The sequence below is a fragment of the Pelecanus crispus genome, chromosome 9 (assembly GCF_030463565.1).
Source record: "Pelecanus crispus isolate bPelCri1 chromosome 9, bPelCri1.pri, whole genome shotgun sequence".
Taxonomy (NCBI): domain Eukaryota; kingdom Metazoa; phylum Chordata; class Aves; order Pelecaniformes; family Pelecanidae; genus Pelecanus; species Pelecanus crispus.
Window position 1 is genome coordinate 30,715,130 of NC_134651.1, and position 13,981 is coordinate 30,729,110.

Below are 13,981 nucleotides of genomic sequence, written 5' to 3' on the forward strand. Positions count from 1 at the left end.
GGCAAGACCGAAGAGTAACTTAACCTCAGTGCAGTCCTCTTTTTTGACCCCTAAATTAGGAGAATCTCCCACTGTCTGGAAGTAGTGCTTTGAATGAGGGTAAGCATTTCATCTGAGTTACTGCAAGTGAAAGAACTTTCAGACCCAGCTGACACCCAAGTTTGGATATAATTACATGTTACCTTCAGGAGCTCTTGGATATATTGCATAGCGTCCTTGCTTATGTTCTCTGCAACAGTCTTCAGAAGCTATTTCATGGATTACAAGATGAGGAGGGATCATTAAAGCAAGAGTTGTCATGCTGAGCCAGGCCAAAGGGCTGTCCAGCCCAGAACCCATTTCCAGCAGCGCACAGTGGCAGGTCCTTAGGGAAGAGAGTAGGAAAGTCTTGCCTCAATACCCTTGTTTGGCAGCTGAGTGCATTTGTTAATGCTGGTCTTCTGGACGGACTCAAAGTTGAGGGAGGGTGGGGGTGGCCAGCAGCAGCTCTCCCTGGGACACACTCGTGCTCACCTGTCCATGTGCTGGGAGTTTTAGCTACTTTGTGGGCAGGAGACCCAGACTTCCCTGTGTTGGGTGTTGCTGTCTTCCATTGGAGCTCCAGCTGTCTCCAGGCCCTTCCGCTTCTGCTCTGCAAACAAGTCCTTCCACTTAATAAACAACTCCTTGGGGTTATTGTTGGGGTTTTTTTTGAATAAATTATGCCTCTGGAAAAATGGAAACAGCAAAATTCCCTGTAGATTGCTTTCCTGTAGGACATATGGGAACCACAGAAGTCCAAGAACAAGCTCTGACTCCTGGTCTGATCTCACAGCTATAGGAATGTAGTCACACTTTTATGGGCATGTATTTTATTTTTTGTTGTTTGGTATAGATTTTTAAATTTTGTTTAGCTTTTTACTGGACTTTTGATCTAGCCTTCAAAGGCAATCACAGCCATTACTGAAAAACTCTGGCACACCTTAAAAAAAATTCCTGAATTTCAGAGATTCTCAAACTTTTCTTGCAGTTACCCATGGCTGATCAGCAGGATTACCTTGTGCTTCCCTCCTGCTTGCTCCCATCACACAGAGGTCCCTGAGCCTTTGAAAGCTTTGGCAGCTGGTTGACTTTCCAGGGCATTCACATGTTTCTCCTGGCCCTAGTCCCACCGGTGGCAGCTGGTCTGGGCTGGCAGCTCTGATCTTGCTACCAGCTGACCTTGCTGACCATCCCTGTTATTTCTTCTTATGCAATAGCAGCTCAGAGTGACACAGTAAAGCCAGTTTTGAAGCACTGCAGACACTTCTTTGCCTCAAATCATCTGTGTGTCTGAAGAAAGGTCTAAGGAAGAAGGGGTGGCAGAGCCAGCCTGGTAAGATCAGCAGCTCCTTGAGGCTCAAAGCTCTGCTAACTTTGAATTGAGGGTCCTAAATTCCCTTTGCATCATGTGGGTTGAGAAATGTTCTAACCCGGTCAGGGCCAAAGACAATAAAATAAGTTATGTCTTTTAATTATGGGGTTTTGGTTGTTTACAAATGAAGCGGATTTTAAAAACTATGCTGATTGTGTCTTGTTTATGAACAAAACTGCTGTGGAGAAGGTTTCTCTGGATTTCCACTGTTGGTTTTAAATGAATCACACTACAGAGCTTCACCAAGGGCCTTCAAGGCAGCTGGACTCTGCTCGCGCTGACAGGTGCCCATCTCCTCAGGGAAGGCTGCCCCAGGTCTTGCCAATCGTGGCTTCTCTTGAAACGCACCCGCAGAGGGGTCTGTTGGAAAGGCAGAAGGATCAGCCCTCCGACAGCTTGCATAACCCCATACAGCAGGAGCAAATCTGCCCTTAGGATTCCTCTTCCTTGCTTGTCTAATCAGCGGGATGAGTCATATCAAGCTTCTTTGGAGCAAGAGTTGCATGTATTTGTAGCCTGCCTGAGTGTCTGACAGCAAGGATCATGGATGGAGAGTCCCAATAGCTCTGCTCTTCCCTCCTGCAGACTGGCCATGCTGTCCCACCACAGGGATTAAGGCAAACTTAAGGGAGAGTAAGGAAGGGTAAGCAGCAAGCAGGCAAACAGTTCTGGACACATTTCTTCAGGACAGCATGGAGTCACACCTACTGAAGGCATACTGTATCTGGATACTAACTGTAATGCTTTTATTCACTTTTCCAAACCATAATGGTGCCTATGCACACAGCAAGCAAAGAGGTCTGTTGCCAGGCTGGAGATGGGAGAGCCGGCTGCCACCACAACACCACTGCCAGTATCCACGTGGCGAGCAGAGGGGACAGCTGGAGGGCACAGCTGGAGCATCAGCAGCCAGGCATGAGGTTGTGCTGGCCAAGTGGTGGCAGAGAAAAGCAGCAAGAAAAGCTAGAGGGGCATTATCAAAAGCAGACACGAGTCTGTTCTTGCATCTGCTTTGCTTTCTGTCATGGTTTAGCCCCAGCCAGCAGCTAAGCACCACGCAGCCGCTCGCTCACTCCCCTTGCCCCGGTGGGATGGGGGAGAGAATCAGAGGGGTAAGAGTGAGAAAACTCCTGGGTTGAGATAAGAACAATTTAATAATTGAAATAAAGTAAAATAGTAATGATAATAATAACAATATAATAATAATATACAAAGCAAGTGATGCACAATGCAATTGCTCACCACCTGCCGACTGATACCCAGACAGTTCCCGAGTTCCCCCCTGGCCAACTCCCCCCAGTTTCTATACTGAGCATGACGTCATATGGTATGGAATAGCCCTTTGGTCAGTTTGGATCAACTATTCTGGCTGTGCCCCCTCCCAGTTTTCTTGTTTACCTGGCAGAGCATGGGAAGCTGAAAAGTCCTTGACTAGCATAAGCAGTACTTAGCAACAACTAAAACATCAGTGTGTTATCAACATTGTTCTCATACTAAATCCAAAACACAGCATCATGCCCGCTACTAAGAAGAAAATTAACTCTATCCCAGCCGAAACCAGGACACTTTCTCAAGCATGTGTTGGCTGGGAAAGTGGGGTGGCTGCCATCTGAAGGGCACAAACCCCAGATTTAACAGAGGGTTCAAGTTTGTGTGGATAATGTCAGGGTGGTAACTCCACTCCACAGCTTCAACTGCGTTCACAAATGCATGCCCATAGATGTTTGTATCTGCAGAAGCAGCATCCTGAGCCTGGAAAGGCAGCCCAAACTCTGCTTCCTTCTGGTGCACACTTGTTTTGCTGGTTTGTCTTCTTTTTCAAGAGTGGTGATGGTGCCTCCTTTATTTAGTGGCTTTTTTTTAATGCTTTATAGGATACATCATCAGGGAACCAGAGCTCTTAATTACAAACATTTTAAAAGAAAATGGACCATCTCGCTGTGGGTGGGTCTATTCAGCATCACTGCTGCTGCCTGGGAGGCAAAGACAACTGCCTGCCTGTGGGCTTTAGGACTGGCTTGGAGAGACCGGAGCTGCACAGATGAGGTCAATGTTTACTTTCCCAGACTGTTTTTTAAATCAAATAACGTATTTTCAGCAGGTTGAACTGTTACTAATGGAGGAGAGGAAGGTGTTGGGGTTTTTTCCAAACACTCTGTTTATGTTGTCCCAGGAGTGCCTGGAGAACAGTCATGTTTTCAAATGGTTTTACTCTTTTGAGATGTTTTTCTGTCTTCTGTGCACTGTTGACGCTCCTGCTTCTGGAAGGTAAAGCCAGGAAGCCTGTGGCTGTAAATCCCATTTGTCTCTGCCGTGTATATACACCTCTGTCAGGGACCGAGCGCTCCCCCAACATGCGCTGCCTTCCCCAGTGCAACAGTGGCAAGTTGGCGGCGTGCATGAGAGGTCTGTAAGGGACACGGTGCTGTGCCTTTCCCCAGCTCCTCTGGCTCTGGCTGTGGGAAGCAGCATTGGATGCTGCCCACAGTCTCTCTGGGAGAGGCTGCTGCTCTTTATCACACCAGGCTTTTAGGGCAGGGGCAGGGGCAGGCATGTAGCATTGCCCCCTTAAACCTGCCCATTTTAAGGGGGCAAGTTAAACCCTGCTCTGCTTTCTCAGCCTCTTGTGCTCCAGTGAAGTCCATGCTCAGGAGCTGTCAGCCAGGTAAAACGTGATTAACGACCCCTCCTGTTGTGGGAGAGGCTGCTTGATCTTATCCCATCCAAAAACCAATACCAATTTGGTTCTTTTAATAGCACAGGTGATTATACCCAAAGTACTCTCTCCTTGTCAGAAAGCCCTTTGATTGTCTTCGAGTTCAAGGCACTCAGCAAACCCAGTGTATGGCACTGGGCAGAAGGAAGACAGAAGAGCTGGTTTTTCAGCATCACCCAGAAGCTTAACACAGCTGTGTCCCCACAGCATATCCCACCGTCTCGTGAGCTTGTGTCTCCTCTGCATGCCAAAACATGGTGGAGCAAGCAGCTCCCTCAAAGCACCCAGGGGAGATGGTTTTCTGTAGAGGGCAGGGACAGTAAATGGGCATGGAAGAGCCAACACAGATTTATACACGGGATTAATCTGAGAGACTGTTTCATGCTATCATTGTTGCATGAGATTGCTGCACCGGTGTCTTGTGTGATGCTCCCCTGCATTCTAAGGCTTGAGTGCCACAGCCTTGCTGAACTGACTCCTCCACACAGCTCTGTGCCTGCCACTGACTCACTGTAGCTGCAGCTTCATCACATAGCATAACTGTAGGGTTAGGACAGTTTTTCTGCTAGAAATTGTTCCCTGGTTGCTGTGAAATTCCTGAAGGTTTGTTTTTTTTTTTTTTTGCCAGCTTTGGCCTGGCTGTCTTTCTGTTGTATCCCAGTGCCATCAGTGAGTAACAGCATCTGACAGCATTCTCCCCTGAGCAGCTTTGCGATGTGCCTGGTCTGACCCCTTGGTCTGAAGCTCCCAGCTGCCCAAGGGACATGCAAAGACAGACGGACCCATGCAGCCTGGCACTGAGAGCCTGGGGTGGATTTTCATAATTTTTTCCCAAGCGCTTAAAGACAGTGTTGTGTTCCATAAGTTAAAGTTTAAGTCTGCTAAGGCGGGGGAGACGGAAAGCAACCGGCTCATGCTTAGAGGCTGTTGTCCCCACTTGGCACCCGTGTGGCAGTCAGCCACTGCAGCAGCTTAGGCATGCTGCCTGCCCATAGTGCTGGCACTGCCTGGGAGCCCCTACCCGGCCAAAAGCCAGCACCCTGAGCACTGAGACCATGGGGAAGAGCCTTCCTCTACAAACAGGGTCAGCCTGGGAACAATGCATCCTGCAAAGGCAGAGGCCAGCTATGCTGTCCTGTTTGGTCCCTTTGAGGAGTCAGGTCTTTTGTACAGTGTCGGTTGCAGGACATTAATCATCCTGTTTGCTCCCTTAGTGCTCCTTTCTTCCTTCACTGTTTGTTTTTTGTTCATGGGATGGGAGCAGCTCAGCACTACCAGTGGTAATGGGTCAGGGCGGGCCATGCAGAAACCATGGCACCATAAAATAATTTCAGCATGAGAGTTTAAGGTAAGTGCATTTTGTGTTCTTTTTAATGTGCCTTTTCCTGCATAGCTAGTTCATCATTAGTCACTGAAAAAGCCAGGAAATGCTGCAGAAAACAGAATTTGCATGCAGTCCTGCTCCTCCTGCTGCTGCCCCCACAGCCCTCCGCATGCCCACACAGCCTCAGCTGCTCCAGCACAGGCTGGCACATTGGCAGTCCTACAGCTACTGGCAACATGCACTGTGCTGCCTTGCAGCTCGTGAGACACGAGCCAGAGGCCAGCCGCAGCCAGGGAAGACTGGGGAAAAGATTGCAAGCATGGGAAGAATCATCCTGTTCTCCAGCTGACCACAGCTACCTCTCAAAATATTTCCTCAAGACAAGCCACCCAGTACTTCACTCCTTCAAAGCCTGAAGACATTGCTGTCCTTGGAGAAGTTGCTGAAGTAAATTAGAGGCACTTTGCTAAATATTTTAAGTGAAAGATAGCAGGATTAAATTCCACTTTTGATATAATCCTCAACCCCAGCTTCAAGGGAAGTGCAGTGTTGCATCCAGGCCCAGCTGGTGCCTCCATGCTGAATCACTCTGATCCCAAAGTAAATAAAGCTTTTTGAAAAAAGGGCAAATGTTTTCTCAGCTGCTCTTCTTCCCTTCAAAAGAGGGGCTGACTGAAATTTGTATGTCTGCAGACATAAATATATGCAGTCAACAAATGCTTCTTAGTAAGAAGCTATCTTCACAAGATAACTGTTTTTTGGAAAGTACATTGTGAATCCACGGGACACTCCTGGACCACACTGCGCTCCTTACAGCTTTTCTTTCTCCTTTCCTTCAGTGCTTTACATTTTATGAACTCCTAAACAGGCTCATTTAAGTCACTGCAAATTAACCTTAGCACATTGTCAGTTCAGGTTCCTGGTGTCCCCAAGACTTTGTTTCTGCTCAGCCCTGGAGCTGTGTTTACGCCGGGAGGCAGCAAATATAAACAGCCTCATGGCATGACACACAGCAATGATCCAAAGGGCCAAAGTGCTGAGGTGGGTGCCAAGGTACCTTCTCACTGCAGCAGCTGCTCGGGGAGCTGCTGTGTCCTTATCCATCACCCAATGGTTACATGCCCCTTCTCCTCCAGTTCCAGTTCGGAAACTAGAGCTGAAGCCTAAAACCAATGGGGCGACCTTTCTGCCAGCTCTGATGGCAGACTAAAGGCAGACTTAGTACGTGTGCTAAGCTCAGGACTGAACACTATTAACCCCAGCCCAGCTCTCCTCCACTTTGGGAATTGTTAGAAACTAGACTTGAGCATTCATTCACACAAGTTTAACATTTTCCAACCTAAGAGGGCAAGTTCACGCCACCCTGAGTTCTTGTACAGCACAGACAGACTCGCAGTCTGCCCACATGGAGGGATGGGGGCAATGTCACCTCTCAATGGACAGCAGTGCTCTTCCCTCCTGCCTTGGGGCTGAATTCCTGCCTGGCTCCAGGCACAACCTCAGGTTCAAGCCCACTCTTGCCAGATGTTCTTACCATAATGCCTTACGCCAGTGCAGCTTGTGCAGAGCCTGGCTGGTTTTGAAGGCTGCCTTGAAAATCTCACCTAGTACAAAGCATCTCCCTGAGCCTCCAGCCAGACCTGAACCAGTCCCTTTGGAGGCCAGGCTGTCCTGTGCAGCTTGGACACTGGCCCACCAACTGCAGCAGCAATATTACTGTGACTTTTACTTCCTCTTATGCAGCCTTCATAGCATCAGACATAACTATTTCACAGCAGTTCACTGTAGCAGAAATTAATGTACTTAACAGAGATGTCCCCTGCAGTTTCCTCACTCCAACCAGTCATCACCCCTACAGAAAACCTCCAGTTTGTGAATGCAATGTCAAAATAACAAATAAAACTACTAACTTTTTATTAAACTGCTTTAATTTAAGCAAAGCTGCTGTGCAATATTTCCAGTCTTCCCACTGATGTGCTGCAGGGTTTGGGAAGGATGTCTCATAATTTAGATCTAGCTAGTTACAGACTCCAGTAGGTTTATTGCTTGCAATAATATACAGCCTTGGCTTCACTTTGTGAATCCATTGCTCCCCCTCAGTGACAAAATGTTAGATTGAATGTGTAAGTATTTTTAGTAGTGCTGTTCTCCTGTTAAGCCATGAAAACCAAAGGCACAGACATTCAAAGCATCTTTTCCCAGCTTCAAGTAATTTACCATTAGCCACAAATTACAGGCTTGCAGCAATGCATCAGCCCAGTGAGTACCAATGGGAAAAAACAGCATGTACCCAGATCCTTTCAGTAGGCAGGAGAGGCTCTGAACACAATGCAACACTTTTGGGGTTGTTTGCTCCCTTTCAAATGCCTGCTGTGCTTTCTCCTTTTCCACCCTGCAGAAATGCATGCTGTCAGCCCTAGAAAAACATGCCAGGCAATGGGGGCATTGCTGCAGGTATGATGCTGTTCACGATGGCACCCAATTCTGCTGCAGCACCAAACATTTTGGAAACGGTTGCCTTCTCCGGGAGAAAAAACAACCTGCTGGGTCAGATGGCCATGAGGGTCAGACACCTTTCCCCAGGAGCTCTGGCAGCAAACCTACACTTAAAGCATTGAGAAAGAAAGTCTGACAGCATAGGCAATGGATTTTTGATGGCAGAAGCTTGCCAGGCTTAAATGAGGGCAGTCTGGCATTCTGGCTGAGGAACGGAGAGCAAAGTATGTCCTAGCAGCTTACTGGTGATTTAATTTTTCTTTTGAAGTGCCAAGGAGATCAAAATAAAAGGTGCTTTTTTTCTCTTTTTTAAATCCCTTTCTTAGATTACCAGAAAATCCATGCTCAGTTCTGGTGGGAAACAGGAACAAACTGTCCCCATGGCAGCCACTGTGCAGCTCCTGCCTCAACATTAGGAGCAAAAAGGTGACACCTTGATGCTGAGAGGGTTTCAAGTTCAACCTTTGGGTCGCTTTATGTTACCTGGACAGTGTCACAGAGCATCAGAATGGATCTGCATTGCAGGGACCAGCTGTGGGAACTCCAGGTGCTGCTTAATAAAAGTCAGGTGAGATACTGTGAGGGAGTACCTCGTGCTGCGGGACAGAGAGAGCTATTGCAGGGCCTGATCCTGCCATGGGGCCAGTCCTCTCAGCTCCCATCAGATTAGTGACGATGAAGGTGGTTGGTACTGCCCACAGACCTCCAAAGTCCAAATCAGCTGCCCTTCAGTTGACTGAAGCCCAGTGCAAGTCACATTCCAGCAGGGGATGGGGGTGTTCTGGAGGTAGAAAACACACCTTATCTTGCTTAAATGCAGAGCTTAACGTAAGTATGATTGAAGGTCATGAGATAGGGCCAGAAGTGGAAATTTTAAACAACAGGGGATTGATCTCTTCAGTGTTTTTTCTCTGAGCTTACCTTCACAATTCAGTATTTGACATAAGCAGAGATGTACCATCAAGTCCTCCTGCAGTGATAGAGAAGACAAGCTCTAGTGCTGTCTGCTGGTCTATGGGCAGAGAAAAGAGATGATATTTCTTCGGAACTAAAGCTCTGAAATATGCCTGGAAAGAAGGTGGAAATTCCTTCCCAATACTTTTTTTTTTTTTTTCCTGTGAGAGGGGAAGCTTTTTTTTCCATCTGACCTTGCCTGGACATGGACTGCATGTCGTGTGATTGACCCAGGAGCACTCTATTTCCCACAGACTCTGCTTGAACATGCAATGTACTTCCAGGTGCTGGGTGACAGCGTACAGTTCAACCAAGGATCACTCTGTTAGCTGTGCTACAGGCTCATAATCCCAGTGGGTCAAAATGTTTAGAGTTAAAGAGGTTACAGGCTTTTCCAAGGGAGTATTTAAACTCCATCTGTCAAACCACTTGCACAGAAGAAATTTATAGACTCTGCCAGCAGTACATTAAATTGCTGTTTTCTTGTCTTTAATTTAGTAGCATGCATTGTTTTCACATTGCCCTAAGAGAATAATTAATCTGTGGCAAATTTATGCCTATAAAAATTATAAATACTAGATTTAAAAAAACCAACAGTAAAGAAATTCAAGGAGCCACACGTTGATGAGAGGCACATCAAGAAGGCTCTTGGCAAAGCTGTCGGAATGCCTTTGGGGCCTGACCTTTTCAGAAAGCTGTCTAAGGGACCTGAAACCTGCTTCATATTCAGTTTAACTCTGCACAGAAAAATCACTTGCAGCCTTTGCACATTAAAAGGAGAAAAAAAAAATAGGCAGAGCTTTTTCTCAGGGTCTAAACAACAAGTTTGAAAATGAGGAAGTTTGGTATTGCAGTTTTCCAGGAAACCTCAATGTTGGTCCCTGACGATATTGTTCTGTACTTCACTATATAATACAGATGCAAGTCTGATAAATTAAGGGCTTCACAGATTGTTTTCTTTCCATTTACAGGAGAAAAGGCAGTGCAGGAACACAAATGACATCTGCTGCGGTACTGAGACCACTTAGTTTCTCTAGTTGCTTTGAAGGAGGTGAACCTACTGCCAATGTTTGACAAGGGAGTGGTATAAGTAAGGCTGTGGTTAAAGCAATGTCAGGTCTAGGACACGATAAGCATTGCTCAAATGGCTGTCATTGAAATACCCAAGCTGAGACGGCTTTTCTGCTCCCTACCTTTTTGATAAAGCAAATACTTCCATTGACTGAATGTCGGTCTATTACAAAGAAACCGAGAATGAAGACAGCGCCGGGGGAGGGTGGGTGGATAATCCTTACCCAAGCAAGTTCTTCTGTGAACAAAGGAGTGCTGAAGCCCAGGTTCCTGAAGGCTCAACTCTCTGACCTTGACATTCCCCACTGTAATAATGCCCAGGCCACTCTCATCTGCAAAATACTTCACATCCACTAAAATATTTAAGATGCCATTTCCAACCCTTTCTCCCTCCTCCCGCTACTCCCTAGACACCTCCCATACCTCCACCTGGCCCCCAGTGCAACAGCCTCACCTTCCCCCTATACCCACAAGCCTGTTCTGGTGTGACAGCATGGCAGGAGGCAGCAAAAGCTTGGATGGATTATATGTGTGCCAAGTGACTGCTGCCTAACGGGATGAACAGCAGCCATGTTTCCCAGTGCTAAAAGGTCTGTCCCCTGCCCCTGTGGTGACTGCTGCCCTTTAGCAAAAGGGGATGAAATTGGGCAGTGGACTGAAAGGTGACTGGGGACAGTTTGTGCACAGGTAAGTCTCACTTAGAACATTCAATGCAAGCAAAACAGCTTAAAAAAAAATGAAGGCAACTTTCATTACAAGCAATTTTCTCAAGCAGATAATTGGAAACACTGGGGAGAAAAAAATGTGAGATGGCTAGTTTGGGGATTTTCATTTTTTGATGCTGGAAGAGGAACAACAGTCAGGCTTTCAATATGAAGGACCATAATAGTACTAACCTTGGTACTTACATTCTTGGTTTTCTTTAACGGCTAAATAAATTAGACATGCTCCTAGGACCATCACCAATCATATAAAAGGAAAATGTTTATTGGGGTGATAAACAGCCAACCCTGATGTCTCCCATCAGGTAGAACTGGCCAAAAGAGAAAAGTCACAGAGCCACAGAACTGTTGAGATTGTAAAGGACCTCTGGAAGCACTCCGAAATGCCTAAATATTACAACTAAAACTGAACGCAACATAAATACTTGGCTGAATCAGGCTCGAGACTGTTGCTTGCCAAATGCACAGCGGTGTGCACAATGCTGTTTGCTGTTTATTTGGGTAGCGAGATTGGTGCCAATGTGGTTATTGCAGAAGGAGCGAGAAAGGTAAAAGTATCATCCTGGTTTAACACTAAGTGCAAGATGAGCAGCACACTGTTCAGCTCTGGTATGTACATTGCAGGGACTAGCAAATGCAACAAGACAAAAGCCAGAGAAGTCTCTGAAACCTATTTGTGGGGAGCTCCACCACCTCTTCATTACCAGCAGTTTCCCAACTAAGTCTTTGTCTGCCTGCCTGCCTCTGTAACCCCCTTCTCACCCACACACATTCCTTTCCAGCAATGCTGCTTTATTTGGCTTATCATTATCTTTTTGTTAAACCCACTTAATTGGTGCATTTAACTCTTCATGTTCCTCAGTAGTCCCTCTGATAGCACTTGTTTACTGAAAAAGCAGTCATAGCCTTAAGTATTACATTTCAAAACAGCATCTAAATTGAGAAAGGTTTCGACAGTCCCAGTGTTCAACCATGCTAGCTCCATTAACTCATATACACTTCATAAAACACTAAGCATGATAAGGCAAGCTGGACTTTATGAGCTGCGAAACTGTCAAAGTCAAAGTCTGCACACAACCAGGGTATTTCCAGAAATCCAAAGTCTACTTTTTCGTAAGCTCCTTTAAGACAACAAAGCTGCATCCTCCTGCAAAGAACTATAAAGCTTTTACTGCATCTACTACAGATCAGAGGAGATCCTCTTTGCTGCTCAAAGCATGATTAGTTTAGTTCACCACGTATGCTATACCTGGTCTAAGTTTCCATAGCCAGATCTATCAGGAATCTAAAGAAGAAAATCCCAAGTGGGAGAGGTGCCAGCAAAACCCCTAATGTTGGTATAATTATGTCAGGAAGAAAAAAAAAGAAAAATACCCCTTTGGCAATGTGGTTTTATTTGGGGAACAGCTGCAAGCTTTACACACACAAAAAATGCAGCAAGCTCAAGGCACCATCAGCTGCATCCACACTGGGAACTTTGTCAGTATAACTTCCCCCCCGCAACTTTTAATAGTGTAGCCCAAGTCTGCCTAGACACTGTCAAAGGCAGCATGCAGCTTCAGTAGGAATGGGAGGCTTTCTCCTTCTCAGTGAGTGTTTTTGTTGGTGGACTGGGGACCAGGAAGGTTGTGTTTTAAGGGTTTTGCTCACAAGAATTACTGTACGACTGAAAAAGTACTATAGTAGACTGAGCTGGTAAAGCACCCTTCACTGCGAGTGTAGTACTACAGGTAAAGCTGGGCCTCGTACCCATATGTCAAGGCATCAGCAGAAGTGCAAAAGGCTAGACCAGTCAAAAGCAGGACCGTGCAAGGGTATAACCACCTACATATCCTCTGCCAGTGGTTCTGCTCGTCAGAGCACAGCACTACTAACTGCTAGCAGAAACCCATCACACAGATATAACCAAAAAGTAAAGGCTTTGCTTTATTCTCAAACCCAATTGTAACTTCTGCATGGAAACAGTAAAGCCCTTCTATAAACACAGGGTATGGGAGGGAAGTCAGGAAAAAAAAAAACCAGCAAAAACTCCTATAACGCCACATGTTCTTAATCCAGAACAGTGTTTTTCTGCAACGCCACGCTCTTGGGAGGAAGGCACCAAGCAGGGTGTCTCCTGTGAGGCTTTGGCAGAGAAGAGGCTCCACAAGCCTTCCCCTGCCGACAGCAGCAAGGCTCTGTTTCTGTCGGTGAAAACAGCATGTTTCTGATGTGGTAACAACATGGGTTAAATTCCTAGCATGAACTGGGCCAGTTGTAGTTTTAACACGTTAACATGTTCTACCAGGGGAAAAGCTGAAGTATTTTTAGCATGGCCTGAGTGTTTGTCTCTGCACTGTTCTGGCCTTTTTTGGAATTTTTAACTCTGGAAACAAATACAATACCCTTTGCAATAGTGAAACACCACCTATTTTCTTTTATTGTTTGCTACAAAGAAGATTGCAAGTTGTACTTCCAAAGACATTAAAGGAGAAACATAAACCAAGTACTTTTGACACAGCTTTCCCCCTTCACAACACCAGACAGTTCACTTACTGTTTCCCTAATCCCTGTCCATGCACCCTAGCCTTTCCTACTTACATGCTTAGCTGTGAAGAAATCTCAGTAGAGAAAACATTTTTCTTCATTGTGAAATTCAGTCCCGAGTTGTTGCTTGAAGGCGTTGCCCCTTGTTCTCCTGTTTGAAACAGCTTTTGAGTGCAGTAAGAGGGGTCTATGAAATACACTTGCAAACTGCATCACATGCAACTGCCCTTTAGTCCTACCCCTCACACACCATTCCGTCTGATTTCCAAGATAAGCGGGGAGAAGTGCTGGACAACCGTATGTTTGGTTTTGTCACATTAAAAACGCACAGCTGCATTATCCCCTCCAACCATGCTGTGCTGGGGGCAGAGCCCAGCAAGTCAGAGTTAGGTATAAAGGAGGAGATGGAGCTGGATGGATGGAGATGGAGCACAAATGGAACAAGAATTCACACAAGGCAAGTCTGAGGACTGAAAGGGGAATCACATGGAGCAAAGGAGGGACTCTCCCCCTCTCCTATTTTCTATCCCATTTCAAATAATATCCCCTTCTTCCTCCGCTCTGCCTGGCACTAGCATAAGCATGCAACACAGCCGTAAGGAACAGATGTCTGACAGTCCACACTGCACACAGCTGCAGTCAGTGTGCCCAGCAATGTCCAGGCCACACACACAAGTCATCCAGGGAAACAAGACTTTTGAAAGGATTAATGGTGAGAGAGGCTCCTGTGGCTGCGAAAAGGAGACTGTGGTTGATCATCTGCTCCCAGCTGAAGGAAG